The 16,952-nt window shown below is 39.9% G+C and overlaps 1 long non-coding RNA gene and 1 pseudogene across 2 annotated transcripts; one reads left to right on the top strand and one right to left on the bottom strand.

Moving 5' to 3' along the window:
- The first annotated feature begins 33 nt into the window (after positions 1 to 33).
- On the top strand, positions 34 to 10,494 carry LOC311090598 (E3 ubiquitin/ISG15 ligase TRIM25-like; annotated as a pseudogene). Its single transcript, XR_014609626.1, has 8 exons — positions 34 to 221; positions 498 to 1,090; positions 1,214 to 1,309; positions 1,591 to 1,824; positions 1,932 to 2,085; positions 2,275 to 2,334; positions 5,699 to 5,909; positions 9,387 to 10,494. The product of XR_014609626.1 is annotated as an E3 ubiquitin/ISG15 ligase TRIM25-like (transcript).
- On the bottom strand, positions 6,254 to 9,161 carry LOC311090632. Its single transcript, XR_014607915.1, has 4 exons — positions 9,092 to 9,161; positions 8,038 to 8,110; positions 7,557 to 7,942; positions 6,254 to 7,030 (listed from the first exon to the last, which is right to left on the bottom strand). It is a non-coding gene; the product is annotated as an uncharacterized lncRNA (long non-coding RNA).
- Positions 10,495 to 16,952: the final 6,458 nt, after the last annotated feature.

The raw sequence follows: 16,952 nt of genomic DNA on the forward strand, positions 1-16,952 counted from the left end.
CTCTCTCTCTCTCTCTCTCTCTCTCTCTCTCTCTCTCTCTCTCTCTCTCTCTCTCTCTCTCATGCACACATCTGGACACTGAAAACCAGGAAGTTTGTGGATTCGAGAGAAACGAAACCTATTTCCCTGCTACACAAGCCTCTGCTTCAGGATCCACACTCTTCCAGTTTGGTTAAACCTGTAAAGGAAGGAATATTTGACTTGTTATTCTGACAAATCAGGTAAGAACGTCAAAAATCCTTAACTAATTATTTTATGTCTTCTTGCTTGCATTGAAAACAGGGCATTCAATTATTACTGCATGAGTTTAATAATAATTCCATGTTAATCTGGATGATTTATGTTTATTCTTCTGGTTATGGATGAAGAGTTTACGATTCTTTTATATTAATTCACAAAACTGTAAGCATTTTCTAGATTTTTACACATGCTCTTTCATTAATGATTTACATGTGGATTTATGTACTTTCTTTCATGATTTACTTCTGGCAGAGCAGTTTCTATTTGAGGACAGACTGTCTGCAAAGAAATGTCTGAATCTGCAGCGAGTCCGTATGTGGATCAGTTCAGCTGTCCAGTCTGTTTGGATCCCCTGAAGGAGCCGGTGACGATTCCCTGTGGACACAGTTACTGTATGAGCTGTATTACTGACTGCTGGGGCCAGAAGGAGCAGGGGCCGCCGTACCGCTGTCCCCAATGCAGAGAGAGCTTCAGTCAGAGACCTCTACTGAAGAAGAACACTCTGATAGCTGAGATGATGGAGACGCTGCAGAAGACGTCCCTACAAACGGCTGCTGTGGAGTGTGATGTTTGCACTACAGAGAAGAACAGAGCTGTAAAGTCCTGTCTGCAGTGCTTGGCCTCCTTCTGTCAAACTCACCTGCAGCTTCACTATCAATCTCCTGCGTTTATGAAGCACAAACTAGTCGAAGCTTCCAGAAACATTCAGGAGAACATCTGTCTCAGTCATGGGAAACTTCTGGAGATTTACTGTCAGGATGATCATCAGTGTATTTGTTGTTTGTGTGTTACTGACAATCATAAAAACCACAACATGGTGTCTGTGGATTCAGAATGGACTAGTAAAAAGGTAATGAATGCTTATCAGTTTAGGTAGATGTCATTTTTTCTTTTTAAATTACTAATTTGAATGACTGACATAGTAACTTACTATAACTAACCTACTTTCTCCTTTGTATGTTATCATCCTCAGAAAGAGTTAAAGGAGATAAAGGTGTCGTGTCAGAAGCTGATCCAGGAGCGAGAGAGAGGTCAGCAGGAACTCAGTGAAGCTGTGAAGCTTCTTAAAGTATGTTTCTTTGTGTTCTTTAGTGTTAAAGTTTGTTTGACACACAAAAAAGTAGATTTTAAAAATTCAATAAAAGTACATGATGACCGATGGATTTTGAGTTTAAAAAAATTGGTTAAAAAACTGCTATAAGAATTGTGACATGTTTTTATTGAACCACTCACAGTGTTGTTGAGACTTCTGTCAATTTTGGAGCTTGACTGCCACTCATTTACTTTCTACCTGCATTGTTTTGAGTCACAACAATGTTCTTCATGATCAGATCTTTGTGTCTCTGTTAGAGTTCAGCGCTAGAGACCATGGAGGACATTGAGAAGGTCTTCACTGAGCTCATCTGCTCTCTTGAGAAGAAACGCTCTGAGATTAAAGAGCAGATCAGAGCTCAGGAGAAGACTGAGATAGATCGAGCAGAGGAACTTCACAAACATCTGGATCAAGAGCTGACAGAACTCAGAAAAAGACAAGCAGAGATTGACAAACTTCTAATTTCTAATGATCAGATACATTTTCTGAAGGTAATGAAATTTCTTCATTGAGTATACCATGTTTCTATTCTTACCGTTTCACATTTTTAAATAGTCTCTTTTTCATAACAAAGAGTGCTGTATTTGTCTCATTTCAGAGCTGTCAGTCTGTGTGTGTTTTACCCACATTTGAAGACGTTCCCAGCTTCACTCAACACACTCATCTGTCTTTTAAAGACATTTCAGTCTCGGCATTTAAGGAGGTTTTGGAGGACGTCTGTCATCAGCAAACAGCCAAAATATCTCGAGAAGGTCCCATTTTTGTATCTATTTATATTTTATTTTTATTTTATTAATCTGATATAAACCTGATATAAAATCAATGGACATCATCTATGCAATGTCCTCACTAATAGTGAAACAAACATGTGTGTTTGTGTATGGTATTTAAAATTGTATTTATAAGTAACCAATACATTTTCTTTGTTTTTGCCTTTTCAGTGTCAAATGTCCATGTTGCACAGTCTCCAGAACCAAACACTCGAAGTGATTGTTTGCAATGTGAGTTGAGATGCATTTTCTCAAAACACAAACACATCCCACTACATTTTACCGTCTAGAATATGACAGTTTGATATATATATATTTGTAACAAGGACTCAGGTTGAGTGAGATCCATATGCAGTTTATTAAAATACAGCAAACAGTCGTGGGTCAAGATACATCAAAGGCAGGACAGTCAGCGTGGTCATAACCAGGCTGAAGATCGGGACAAGGCAGCAAACAACAATGGGAATAATCCAGGCAAACAAACGGGTAGAAAGGCAGGCAGCAAAGATTACAAACGTAATCCAAACAGGTCAGGGCCAAACACGTGCAGAACAACACTCTAAAAAATATTGTGTAGTTCAAAAAAAAAAAATCAACGCAACAGTTTGCATCAATATATTTGCGTTATGACAACTTCTAATAACATTACATTCAGCCAACAAACTATATTGAGTTAGACAAATTACCTTTTACTCTTTAGACAGAGGCATTTTTAAGTAGCATAAACTCTATTTTTTAAGTTGAGTACTTGAAAAAATTACGTTGTTCCAACTATTTTTTTACATACATTTTAAAATAAATTCAGTGTTATGTACTTAATTACCATAATTATGAATGCAAGTTTTCAAGTTCACAACCTATACAAAATTAAGTTGGTTTAATTGTTTAGCTTTTTTTTTCTTCATGTTTTTGTTCATTCATTTAGTTGCTTGTAAGAAATTAATTCATTCAACAACAATTTTGTTAGTTAACTTTTTATTTTATTTTGAACTGCAGTTTCAAAAATTGAGTTTCAAAATTTTGCACTTTGCACAATTTACAAAACAAAAATGTGTGCTCCCCACAAATTATAAACAAACTGGCCCTACAGATTTGCCTTTAAAACATTTGTATGCATACTCGGTTATGCCATCACAATGAATAAATTCCAACACAGCAAAGTTATTGGCATTTACATATTTTTCCACAGTGTCAAACAATCTGTAAAACTTTAAATTTTAAAACTATTTCTTCACAGTAAACCCCATTTTTAATGGATTAAAAATTAGACAGTAGATTGCTACTGTCACAAACAAGCATATGCTACTGACATTCATATATTAACCTCAGTTTTTCAAGCAGTATGAAATATAACACAAAGATCAGCCTACAGTAGACTTCAAATTACAAAAAAAAAAAAAAAAAAAAGAACAAAATTTCCTCTGGAACAAGTAGAGATCAGATTTCAGAAAATACTGTTCTTCAGACGCATTACTTTTGCACTGGGTTTCAGTCCATCAAGTTCAAGAAACAGCTTCTGAAACACTTCACAGGTATATTTAAGTTCCTTGGGGTAACTCAGATTCAGAGCATATATTATGCCCATCAGCAGAGCACAGCACCTTGAGATATCCATTCCATTCAGGATTTTGATGCCCTCAACCACAATGGTTGCCGTCTTGTGGTCAAATCCTGAAGTAGGTTGATCATCGATGATGGCAATTGTCATCACTTGCCTTTCAATGTCTTCCTCAAACTCTTGTGTGTTCTTGTAAAGCAAGAGAAAATATAGATAGCATGTTAGAGCTAATGAATTGGATTATTATTGCTGATTTTTTAGGTTAATCTTACTTAATTCAGTTAATCACTGGAAACTTTGTTCTATTTTAACTTTAACTCTATTTTAACTTTTTTTTATTTTATTTTAATGACCATGCGCCTAGTTACTCAAATGGCCAAAATAGGTTGCATCAATAAGTAATGATCAAAAATATTTTATCATAAAAATAATAGTAAGTTTCATGAAATAATTCAAATGGTTAAGTGAAAAGCAACAGCCATACACATTTTTACAAGTCTTTTTCCATACATCTCTTTATTAAACTAAATAGCCCATTGTTATGATATCACTGACCTGGGTAGACCCAGTGTGTGGCCAGTGTAATATACCTAAAATTTGAACTGAAAGAGAGCAGTGCAGGAGCACGTTGTTGCCCTGTGTGTTTACACTGTGCAAAGTGAAGATTGATAAAGGCATGGCAGTGGTTGCCCACCATGACCATGGTATAGCCTGTAATGTTTTAGCAACACTATTTGTGTTTTGGTTTCAAATTTACACATTTTACTCCCCAAACCCATTTTTAGATATGGGCCAACTTAAAAAATACTGATCAGCCTAGAATGTCATAGTACATTTGCATTAACTGTTCAAATCTCAGCAACCAGTAGATATTCGTAATTGATGCCAGAAGATTCACTGAATGATAATTTAACAGTAATTTACTGTATGCCTTTAAGTGCAGGAAAATAAAATACAAATTTTAGGTTGCATAACAACAGTGACCAAAATCCAGAATATCTCTTTCAGGTTGTACTAACACAAAAACACACTGTATAAAAAAAGCAATTAAAAAAAAAATTGTAAATCTTTTTTACAGAGATCAAAAGTCTGTTAATGTTGGTCAAACAGCAAACTGCCTACAATAAAACTTGAATGCTATCTGTGTGAATGACGACAGATTTTTAAAAATGTGTCTGTGCATTAAATTATTTTCCTATTTACAGCACAAATGAAATTCCCTCTCTGGCTGAGCATATTTTTCAATGAAACCGTTTTTACATTCTTATCCACTGCTATCCTGGTCAAATTACACTGCTAACATCAACTGTATTACTAGGTGTAGCTAAACCTCTAGTTAAATGGAGAGAATTTATTTGTAAATGAAATAAAACTCAGATTACTCACCTTGAAATGTCCTTTGTGTCATACTGGTCAGCCTAAAACATGTCTGAACTTGCTCCTTGCTCGTTAAGTGGGGGAGGAGCTTTGAAATCCTGAACTCAAATGGTGTGGAAAAATTAAGTTATCAAGCCAATTTCATTGGGTTGCTACAGCGTAAATATTGTTTTAAACTAATCAACACATATATTTATGTTTAAATTACATACATTATTAAGTTGATGTAATTATCAACATTATTCTGTCATGACAACTCATTAAAATAATGCTGGCAACTTAAAAGGTTTAATCAAATTAACAATTTAGAATTTTTAATTTACAACAATGTATTAAATTATGTTGTGGTAACAGATCCCTTGAATTATTTTTTAGAGTGAACAGGAATTGTAATGCTCAGAATTGCAGCCAGGGCAAGACTTCACAAAGAGTGAATAAACACACAGGGCTTAAATAGTCAGGGTAATGGGGAACAGGTGTGGATGCAATCAGTCCATGTAGGCTCTGTGGGTTTTTGGGAAATGTAGTCCAGGGTTTAAACTCAGGCCATTGAGATCTTCGGTGGCAGATTGAGGAATCTTCACTGGTGTGTGTGTGTGTGTTTAAACATAATTTTTTTATTTTACATTATTTTAATGTTTGTCCATTTATTTTAATCAGATTTCTGTCAGCTGCACCTGGATCCAAACACTGCGGAGAACCAACTTGTCCTGTCAGATGGAAATAAAAATATATTAAGCACAAATGTAGTCCAGCAATATCCTGATCACCCAGAGCGATTTGATAGGTTTCCTAATGTCCTGTGTCGAGAGGGTTTGTGCGGTCGCTGTTACTGGGAGGTCGAGTGCAGTGGGAACGACTGCGCTACACTGTAAAAAAATTTAAGCCAGTACAACAAAAAAAATCTTAGTACTAATTTCCTTCAGCTTTTTCTTGTTTACTCAACTTTTGTAAATAACAGTTAGACTGACTGAAATTAAGTTGTAAGTCTTACAATTTTCTTTTTATTGGGTTAACTTAAGATTGTTAGTTTTCTGGAGAGGTGCAACTATTTTTTAACAAACCTTTTTAAGTTGAGCCAATTAAAAAAAAATTGTCTCAATGTCTGAAGTTGAGTGAACAAAAAAATCCTAAAGGAAATTGGTACTAAGTAATAATATGTTAAGACTGGAAACTACAATAACTTTGCCCAAGTCAAAAACTGAAAACAGTGAGTCAATGTTAACAAAACATTTATTCAGAAGCATGTTGAAGGCAAATAAAAATGTCATTTCAATTAGCTGTCATCATGACAAGAATTTTCTTTTTTTATTCAAAGGAATATATTACCCCAAAATCATAATTATTTACTTTTTTCTGTCTCAAACTCATAGGACTTATTTTCTTCTGTGCAAGACACAAAGACATGCAGCTGTAATTTGTATTTTCTGAAGTAATACAGTTTTGGGAGAAACAATAAACTAACAATTCTTTTTAAATCTTGATATCCGATTGTATTCAGAAGACATGGATTAAATCATATGTGTTACATTTATATAAAACATGGCTTACATTTATATCTTTATGTTCTAGAGAAGAAATGAAGCCATAAAAAGACTATGCACTAAATAAGAGTACAAACTGGAACAAATAAATGCTCAATCTTACAATTATCCATATGGATTGCAGCTACTTGAACAATAATTTTTTGAAGGACCGGACTCTTGCTGAGCACTTTAAGTCAAGACCAATAAACAATTTTTAATTTAGTCAAAAGTGTATTTTATGTATTTTAATTGTTTAGGACAGTTCACATTGAGGGTATAAATCAAGCCAAAGATGAGAGTAACAGCTGTGGCAAAGTTCTTGCACATTATCTAGCCCAATCTGCTCTTATAGTACTACAGAGAGGCACCTTATAATTGGGTTGGAGTGGAACAGTTGCAACATCATCTTCAACGATAGTTAAGATCCTCATCTTCTCCCCTTGTGAATGTCTTCTGGCTCTGTGTCCTGCAGTAGAAAATAAATTGACATAACTTTTTTTTATTTTGAATTACGTTACACCACAGAGTGACCCTAAACATGTGCTCATGTACCTTCACTTGAAAAGTAAAGGTGGTCATGTTTTTAAGCTTGTTCAAATTCAGCCATAGAACTAAAACTGATAAACAGAATACATCTCCCAATTTCCTGCCCTGTGCTGTTAGATGCCATGCAGTATTAAAGGGATAGTTTACCCAAAAATGAAAATTAGCCCATGATTTACTCATCCTCAAGTCTGCCACTATATCACTGCCCTTATAAAGCTTGGAAGAGCCAGGAATCGTTTTAATATAACTCCAAATGTATTTGTCTGAAAGAAGAATGCCATATACACCTAATGACTTCAGGGTGAGTAAATCATGGGCTAATTTTCATTTTTGGGTGAACTATTCCTTTAATATAGTTACACGTGGCACAACGTCATGGGGATCTGGTGAACAGGTGAAATTATATCAAGTGTGAGTGTATATGCTGGTGACACACATCTTCTTACCAGGCAAGTCTTCAGGATGTTTCCTGACTTTTCCCTCATAAACAAAGGTAGAGCTCTGAGAGTTGTAGCCTTTCTTTGACCAAGCACATTGTAGTTTCTGTGTCTGAAAGACAGAAAACAAATATGGAACAAGCTATGCATGTTATATCCAAAGAGAAGCATGGGAATTACCTTGAAAAGGAGATGGCAAAATTCAGCCTTTAACCAGAGAGATATGACCACATGCAAAATAATTACCTGATAAATAAGTTGGTCTAGGAGGATCTTCATCTCATCGTATACGCTCCACCACTTGTTTTGTACAATTAGATGTGTATTCATCTAACTAAGAGAAAAAGGTGCTCTTCTGATTAGTTTGTGTAAACCTGTAATACTCAGCACAGACCCTGAAAAAAAAAAAAAAAACATTGTTAAAACAGTAAGAATTAAGTGTAGGCCTACACGTTAATTCAGTTCTACTAACTAAAAATGATAAACTCACCTGATCTTTCAAAAACAAAGGCCACTGTTTTAGCACATCAGAGGTTCTTGTTGCTGTACTGATGTTCTTTAGTCTAAAAGGGACAAATACAACATAACAAAGATTCATATTAAACTAAAAAAAACAGTTACAGTAGGTTAATTTACATATAGTAAAAATACTACAGAAATGGAATAATCAAATGTAAAAAAAAAAAAATTAATTTTTTCCTTAAAAATACAAAAGTTATTAAAGAGCAGTGAGCGATTTTGTCTTTCATTGATTAACAGGAAGGACACTGACAGCGGCAGATAACATATTTTCACTTTAAACATTATTTAATATACAAAGCAAACATGCGTATTTTTAACATAACATTTGTTTTGCATATATAGGCCTATATTTTTTCCCCTCTAAATTGTATTATATTGAATTATATTGCACTACTGTAGAATGCCTGAGCCTCAACCTAAGCATGTACAAATTGTCACTGACATTTGTATATAGGCCTATATAACAAATAAACTTGAAATTGAATTTAAATCGAATAGACTACTGTCACTTTAAGAGCTATTGCACAGATTTAATACGGAAACATCTGGATTTTACAACATTGTTTGTTCACTTAAGACATAGCCGACTGTATTTACATGAATACTACACACACAGTGGGTTTTTTTAAATAATTGTGTGTAACGTTATTTCACTATTAATTAGCAATAAGCCGTGAAAGATAACTGAATTCGCACTCACATTCTGTCTGAGATAAACAGCTCTCTTCTGTCTCAATCAGCGCAAGCACCAGATTTGAGTCTTTTTTAACGACTTACTGCGCTTAACATTTTAAACTTCGTGCACGTTCTTGTCTTTTCTCATTCAAGCATGTTTCCTCACTTTAACGTTAGTCTAGGTGTCAATAGTTAAGTAAGTTAGCCATGTGCTACGCGGATAATCTCTAACAATAGACACTTATCGTCTCCACAGAAAATATCTTTTAACATAATACTATATTTTACCAACATATGTCTGCAATCAATGTAGCTTATTTTCATTCATAAAGCAAAATAAAACTTACCTCAGAGATGAATCCAGTCCCTTCGATAGCGTGGTTGAAGGAGGAAACCCCGTGTAACGTACATAGAGACAGACTGCGCATGCGCGATGGTGGGAAGTTAAACGTTCCAGCACAGAAATCAAAACATTAAGTTTTCTCAACTTATTTTTTTGTGTTCATTGGACAAATAGTAGTAAACATGCAGTTAAATAGTTTTTATAAGTTAACTCAACATTGCGCTCAAACATTTGCCCACTCAACTTATAATCTTAAGGTGAGTAAACAATTTGCAAGTTGGATTTTTTACAGTGTATAGCAGTTTGTTACAAAGGAATCGATCGTAAAAGCAGTGATGACAGTAGACTTGGCTGCAACAAAGAATCCTGGAGATTGTCCCGGTATCACCAGAATGTCTATTTCATTCATGATAAAGCCCAAGTCTCAATCCCTGCTGTCTGCTCCTCTAGAATAGGAGTGTATCTGGATCACAGAGCAGGAACTCTGTCCTTCTACAGCGTCTCTGACACAATGACTCTCCTTCACAGAGTCCAGACCACTTTCACTGAACCCTTATACCCTGCTTTTGGGGTTGGTACAGGTTCTTCTGTCAGGATCACAGAGCAGAAGAGAGTTCAGACAGACAAGAAATAAATATAATTGATCGAGTTTCAGATTCAACTGCTGAACTCCCGAAATGTGTATGTACAGTATTTAAATTAAAATGTAATTTGTAGTTTGGATGAACAAAAGGCATAACATTTCTTAAACACCATCAATGAATATTCAAAACCCATTGAAGACACTCAAGTTGGATTTAGTAAATAAATGTACGATTATACATAATCAAATTATTGTGATTTTGTGTATTCTGTAATTTTGACATCTGAAAGTGTTCATCTTCAGCAAGGTTTCATTACTGCAAAACTCAATAATAATCCATGTCTGAATCCACGATGCAGTCGGCTGTGGAAGTAGTAGGGTAGGAAGGGGGGGTCCACCTGCACCCGAAAGGTATATTTTTTTAACCTAGTTTTTTGTAATCCTTAAGGTGTCTAGTAAAGGAATTTTGATGTTCCCCACACAAATTATTGTCCCATATGTGATTTTTTTTATCATCTTTTGTGTCCGTGCTTGATTTTCGGCTGTGAAAAATGAAAACTTTAAATCTACATAGAATCTGAACAATACATCCAACAGACACAATCCACCCCATTTCTCTTCGTCTTTGCATGAGGAATTTATAGATATTAGGATTGTCATGATTAGATGATGTATGGTGCATTAAAACTCAAATAAACGCAAAAAAATGTAAAAAATCTGTGACATTGGATCACTGGAACTCCTCCCCTATGGACCCTATTGATATATGTTTTCTAACTTTTGTATTTTTATAGTCTTTATGATGTCTAATAAGCAAATGTTGATGATCCATACTTGAAATATTGTCACATGTTGGTCCAAATGGACATCTCCCATAATAAGGAGTTACTATTCAAACCGTTATATTGGTATTATATTTATTGAAACAAAACAGAAAACCACTCATATAGTCAAATGTGTGTATATATAGGGTATAACAAATCCCCATTAGAATAAACTGAAATAGAAAAAAATATTCTAATCAAAGGTCAAAAGGTCAAGGGCAATAATGTCTATTCATCATACAGAAGGTCTTCATTATCGACCTCTTGCTCCTCGTCTTCCTCACCATCTCCATCCATCTCCTCGACTGTTTCCTCCAGCAAGTCAGTGAGTAAAGTAAAGTGGGGAGGATAGGTCCACAAGACCACACTGGTTCCAGGGTACCCTCTTCAGTCTTTTCCCAGCCTTGGCCAGGATCATGGGGCTTGGGACACCAGAATATCGGTGTGGCTGCTCCCTTGTAGTTGGCCAGACGGTGGTCAACACGGTTGATGTGTGGGACCAGGTTGTCTCTCCAGGGCGGGAGCCGGGACAAATCCACCTTGAATCTGGTGAATCTCTGTTATGTCCGCTCAGGACGAATTAATCTGTGTTCATTTGGTAACGCCTCGCTGCATGTTTAGGTTGCAGCTTTTTTGGTCTGAAATGTTTGGTTCCGGTTTGTCCGAAAAGTGAAGAGAGTTGCATGCATAAATCTCTCGTCCAGCTTCCTTTTTTTATACACAACAATTGGCGATGAGGATGGGTGAATTTTCTCTTCCTCCTCCACCTCCTTTCCTCGCACTTTCCGGTGAGCCTACAATACCGTGGAATCGCTGGCATCAGTCTTTTGAAACATACCTACAAGCTACGGGACTAGCTGACGTGAGTGCAGTTCGGAAAACAGCGTTGCTGAGGCACTGTTTAGGAGTCGAGGGACAATGGGTACTGGAGACATTAACTGGCAATGGGACAAATACAGACTATGCAGGGACAGTGAAACTTTTAAAAGACCAGTTTGCTGCCCCACAGAGTGTTTTATTGAGACGGTTTATGTTTAGACAACGACACCAACTACCAGGGGAGTCCGTCCATCAGTACGTCTCCAACCTAAAAGGTTTAGCCAGCCATTGTAAATTCGGCGCATTGACAGACGAGATGAAACGCGATCAACTGATTGAGCACACTACACAGGCTAAAATATGGGAGACGTTGCTACTCGAATCAGACGACTTAACACTAGCTAAGGCTGTTGCCATTGCATTCCAAATTGAAAGTGCAGCGGAATGTGCAGCTAAATTAACACAGACAGAATCATCATTAAGCCAAGCAGTATGCATAAGAGCACAGTCACATGACCAGCAACAGCAGCAGCCATCTAGGTCTGTTTTGGATGAACCAGACACAGCCCCAGACCCAGTCATGCATCTCACAAGATAAGAAGGGCCACGTCAGCGTCAAAGGCAGTTTTCCTGCGGTAACTGTTGATCAAACACACATGCCACCAGAGCCCGGCACTGTCCAGCTAATGACCAAACATGCCGTAACTGTGGCAGGAAAAATCACTTTGCAAAAATGTACGGCTCTGACCCCTCCAGGTCGGATGCACACACTCCCCGTGGTTCACCCACCATAATTCGCCATGTAACATCGGGGCCCATGCAATTCAAGTCATGTACAGTGAATATAAACACAGTGTGTACTCCCCTGCTGCTAGACACAGGTGAAAGTGTCTCCCTTCTGAATGCCAGTACATACCATAAGTTCTTTCATTCCTGTCCACTGTCCACGCCCACTGCTGTCCTATATGGGTATGGTAACTCAAAAATTGACTTGTTGAGGTCCATCACAGTGACTGTTAGCTATGGCACTAGGGTCTTGCCCTCCTTTGTCTTCAATATGGCCTGACGAGGGGTGAATTTAATGGGGCTGGATCTGTTCATGGCATTGGGATTTTCACTCATTTACACAGGGGGGGCTGCCATTATGACTGTCGCTGCCGGACCACATCAGAAGTGGTCATCACTGTTTGAAGGGCTGGGCTGTCTGTCTGCTTTTGCCCATCAACCCCTCATTGACTCCTCGGTGACGCCAGTCGTCCAGCCACTGCGCCATATTCCACTGGCCCTGAAGGGATGGAGTGTCTGTTGAGCTGCAGCGGCTGCTGGATGTCGGTATCATTGAGTCGGTTGATGCTTCACCATGGATTTCAAATTTGGTTGTGGTAAGAAAGAAAACAGGGGCTCTGCGAGTCTGTGTGGACCTCTGTGCAGTAAATAAAGCTGTCATCCCAAACAGATACCCATTGCCCACGTCCCGAACCGACCTCGGCTGCCCAGCTCGCTTCATTCCTGGGCATGACGGGCTACTACATGAAGTTCATGCCTCAGTATTCAGCCATAACAGCCCCACTGCGCCAGCTGCTTCGGAGAGATGAACTGTGGGTCTGGTCGTTAGAATGCACCAAGGTAGTGCAAACTCTTAAAGCTCAACTTACCTCACCTCCAGTGTTGGCACATTTTGACATATCCAGTCACACCCTGGTCACCTGTGATGCCTCGGCCATGGCGATAGGGGCTGTACTGTCACAAGTACAGAATGGCGTGGAGAGGCCTGTTGCATTCGCCTCCCGAGCTCTGAACCAAACCGAACAAATGGCGCTTTTCCACTACACGGTACCAGCTCGACTCGGCTCGCCTCGACTTGGCTCTGTTTGGTTTTCCACTGTGTAAAAGTTGTACCTGTACCTGCTTCCAGGTACTTTTTTTCGTACCACCTCCGGCGAGGTTCTAAGCGAGCTGAGGCGATACTAAAATGTGACGTGAAAACATGGCAGACTGCTGATTGGTCAGAGAGAATCGTCACTATTCACTGTGTCATCATTGCACGCGTCAGACGGAGTATCCTGAATAAAAAACAGCAAAAACAAAAACGTCCAAAAACAGCATACACTCGATTTCCTCCATTGTCCTGTGTGTCTGGGTAGTGGGTGTGTCTCGCGCGTCTCGCGTAAAAGATTAAGTCACGGCAGTTTCACAGCGTCGCTATGACGACCAAGTACTATTGTGGAGGTACTATCTGCAATGGAAAACGGAGCGAAAAGCGAGCCGAGCCGAGCTGAGTCGAGGCGAGTCGAGCTGGTACTGGTAATGGAAAAGCGCCAAAAGATACTCAGTTGGGGAGCGGGAGGCACTCGCTTGTATGTGGGCTTGCGAGAGATGGCACCTCTACCTTTATGGCCGCCAGTTTATGCTAAGAACAGACCACCAGGCCTTGACAGCTCTGCTTTCCTCTACTGGCACCGGGCACAGGCCGCTGAGAATGCATCATTGGTATGACCGCCTCCGCCAATACAACTATACTCTACAGTAGGGCTGGGATAATGTCGTTGCAGACCTTCTCAGTTCCTGCCCAGGCCCTGCCTACCAGTGTCAACCACATTGAAAGTGAAATTATTCTCACGCTACACACTCTGCTCAAGTCCACGGTCACTCTACAGGAACTGAAGGCAGCCTCAAAACAGGATCCAGTCATCTCCCAGCTCTGCATCTACAGTTGTCAGGGATGGCCACAGGAATTACCAGAGGAGCTGTTAGCATTTTCTCTGGTCAAGCAGGAGCTCTCTTGTTGGAATGAGACATCTGTGGCGGTTAGGTTTTGCACCGTGATTCCAGGGGCCCTTCGCGCCCGTGTGCTGGCCATGGCGCATGATGGCCACCTGGGAATAGTGAAACTTAAACAGAGATGCTGCGACCTGGTGTGGTGGCCAGGCATAGACAAAGACATTGAGGCCCTTGTTAAAGAATGCCCAGCATGTCTTGTAAGTGGAAAGACTGGTCGTCGACACCCACCACCCCTGCATCCCCTGGCCTGGCCCTCAAAACCATGGGAGCATCTGCAATTAGACACATGTGGCGAGATCCACGGTGCCCCCCACTATCAGCGGTTCTTGGTCGTAGTGTATGGTTTACACTCCAAATGGCCTGAGCTGACCACTACCGGCTCCGTCACCTCCCAGGTCATTGTGGACTTTCTGGAGTCTCTCTTCTCCCGCTGGGGCCTTCCACAGACCATTACCACCGACAATGGTCCACAGTTTTTATCTGTGGAGTTTACTTCATACCTGGAGAACAGGGGGATTCGACACATCCGTACAGCCCTGTATCACCCACAGGCAAACGGCAGGGGGGAACGCTTCCATCAATCCCTAAAAAATGGCATCAGAGCACATCAGGCCCAGGGCTGTTCCTTTAAACAAGCCATACATCTAACACTGCTACACTACCGTGCTACTGCTACACTACCGTAGAGAGTTACACCTACCACTGGACAGGCTCCACCCCACCGCAGTCCAGAACTCACTCACACCTGTCAAAGCCTCAGTCACCCGCTGTCAGAAGTGGATGAAACAGTGGTTTGACAAGAGTCAGGATACCAGATATCGCTGTGGCAGACTGGGTGAGAGCTCGCCGACCGCACAGGGAAAACAAGATGGCATCATTTTGGTCCACTCCACAGCAAGTGGTCCGCCGACTGGGACCAGCCACATACCTACTAGATGATGGCACCCGCTGGCACGCCAGCTGCCTTTAGAAGGTGCCAGCACCTCCTGCAATGTTAACTCAGAACAGCGGGGACATAATGCCACCCAGAGCGGAGCAGGAGGACTCCATACCACAAGCAGCCGCACAGCCTGAAGATACTCCCTCGTTGTCACACCCAGTGCCCCCATCATCATTGTCGCTGCCCCTTTCCCCAGCCTCCCTACCACTGTTTGCCTCACCTTCAGCTGTGTGTTCTCCACGGCCAGTGCGCGCCAAGGCACGGCCCGATTACCTGAAGGACTTTGTGTCTACTTTTCATAGTTGAACCCCCCAGAGAAGGGAAAATGTTATGTCCGCTCAGGACGAATTAATCTGTGTTTGTTTGGTAACACCTCGCTGCATGTTTAGGTTGCAGCTGTTTTGGTCTGAAATGTTTGGTTCCGGTTTGTCCGAATGTCCGGTTTGTCCGAAAAGTAAAGAGAGTTGCATGCATAAATCTCTCATCCAGCTTCCTTTTTTATACACAACAGTCTCATCCTCTCCAATAATTTTTTTCAGCATGATGCTGCGCATGTTCACAGATTTTTCGTGGGACTGGCCATACATTACACATGTAAAAGCCTCAATGTCCTCCACCACATCTGGCTCCACAGACCACTGATCACCAAGTTTTCTGAGGACATAAATAATTATAGTATTGCAAAGTCACAATGTATCAATACCTATGTTAAGCATTAAATGCCATTACATGCTACAGGATATCTGACTAAAAATACTCACTTGAAGGCTGCATAGTACTTTGGATTACTCTGCAGCTTTTTCAGAGGCCCAACCTTCCCTTTGCCTCTAAAGGTACTTGTAACGTCTTCTCCTGTGAAGACTTATAGGCAGAGTATTGTTGTGCAGTAGTCTGCCCCCTTACATTCTGGCAGTTCGCTGACATTTAGGATTCGCCTGTGCTTTCCGGTCCCAATGTCGACGTAGCCTACTAATTATTTATGTCCTCAGAAAACTTGGTGATCAGTGCTCTGTGGAGCCAGATGTGGTGGAGGACATCGAGGTATTTACATGTGTAATGTATGGCCAGACCCGCGAAAAATCTGTGAACAACGTGTGCAGCATCATGCTGAAAAATAATGATTGGAGAGGATGAGATGCTTACCACCAGATTCAAGGTGGATCTGTCCCGGCTCCCGCCCTGCAGAGACAACCTGGTCCCACACATCAACCGTGTTGACCACTGTCTGGCCAACTACAAGGGAGCAGCCACACCGATATTCTGATGTCCCAAGCCCCATGATCCTGGCCAAGGCTGGGAAAAGACTCAAGAGGGTACCCTGGAACCAGTGTGGTCTTGTGGACCTATCCTCCCCACTTTACTTTACTCACTGACTTGCTGGAGGAAACAGTCGAGGAGATGGATGGAGATGGTGAGGAAGGCGAGGAGCAAGAGGTTGATTATGAAGACCTGCTGTATGATGAATAGACATTATTGCCCTTGACCTTTTGACCTTTGATTAGAATGACTTTTTTCTATTTCAGTTTATTCTACTGTAATGGGGATTTGTTATACCCTATATATACACATATTTGACTATATGAGTGGTTTTCTGTTTTGTTTCAATAAATATAATACCAATATAACGGTTTGAATAGTAACTCCTTATTATGGGAGATGTTCATTTGGACCAACATGTGACAATATTTCAAGTATGGATCATCAACATTTGCTTATTAGACATCATAAAGACTATAAAAATACAAAAGTTAGAAAACATATATCAATAGGGTCCATAGGGGAGGAGTTCCAGTGATCCAATGTCACAGATTTTTTACATTTTTTTGCGTTTATTTGAGTTTTAATGCACCATACATCATCTAATCATGACAATCCTCATATCTATCAATTCCTCATGCAAAGACTAAGAGAAAATGGG

Source organism: Abramis brama (genome assembly GCF_963993115.1).
Source record: "Abramis brama genome assembly, chromosome: 10".
Lineage (NCBI taxonomy): Eukaryota > Metazoa > Chordata > Actinopteri > Cypriniformes > Leuciscidae > Abramis > Abramis brama.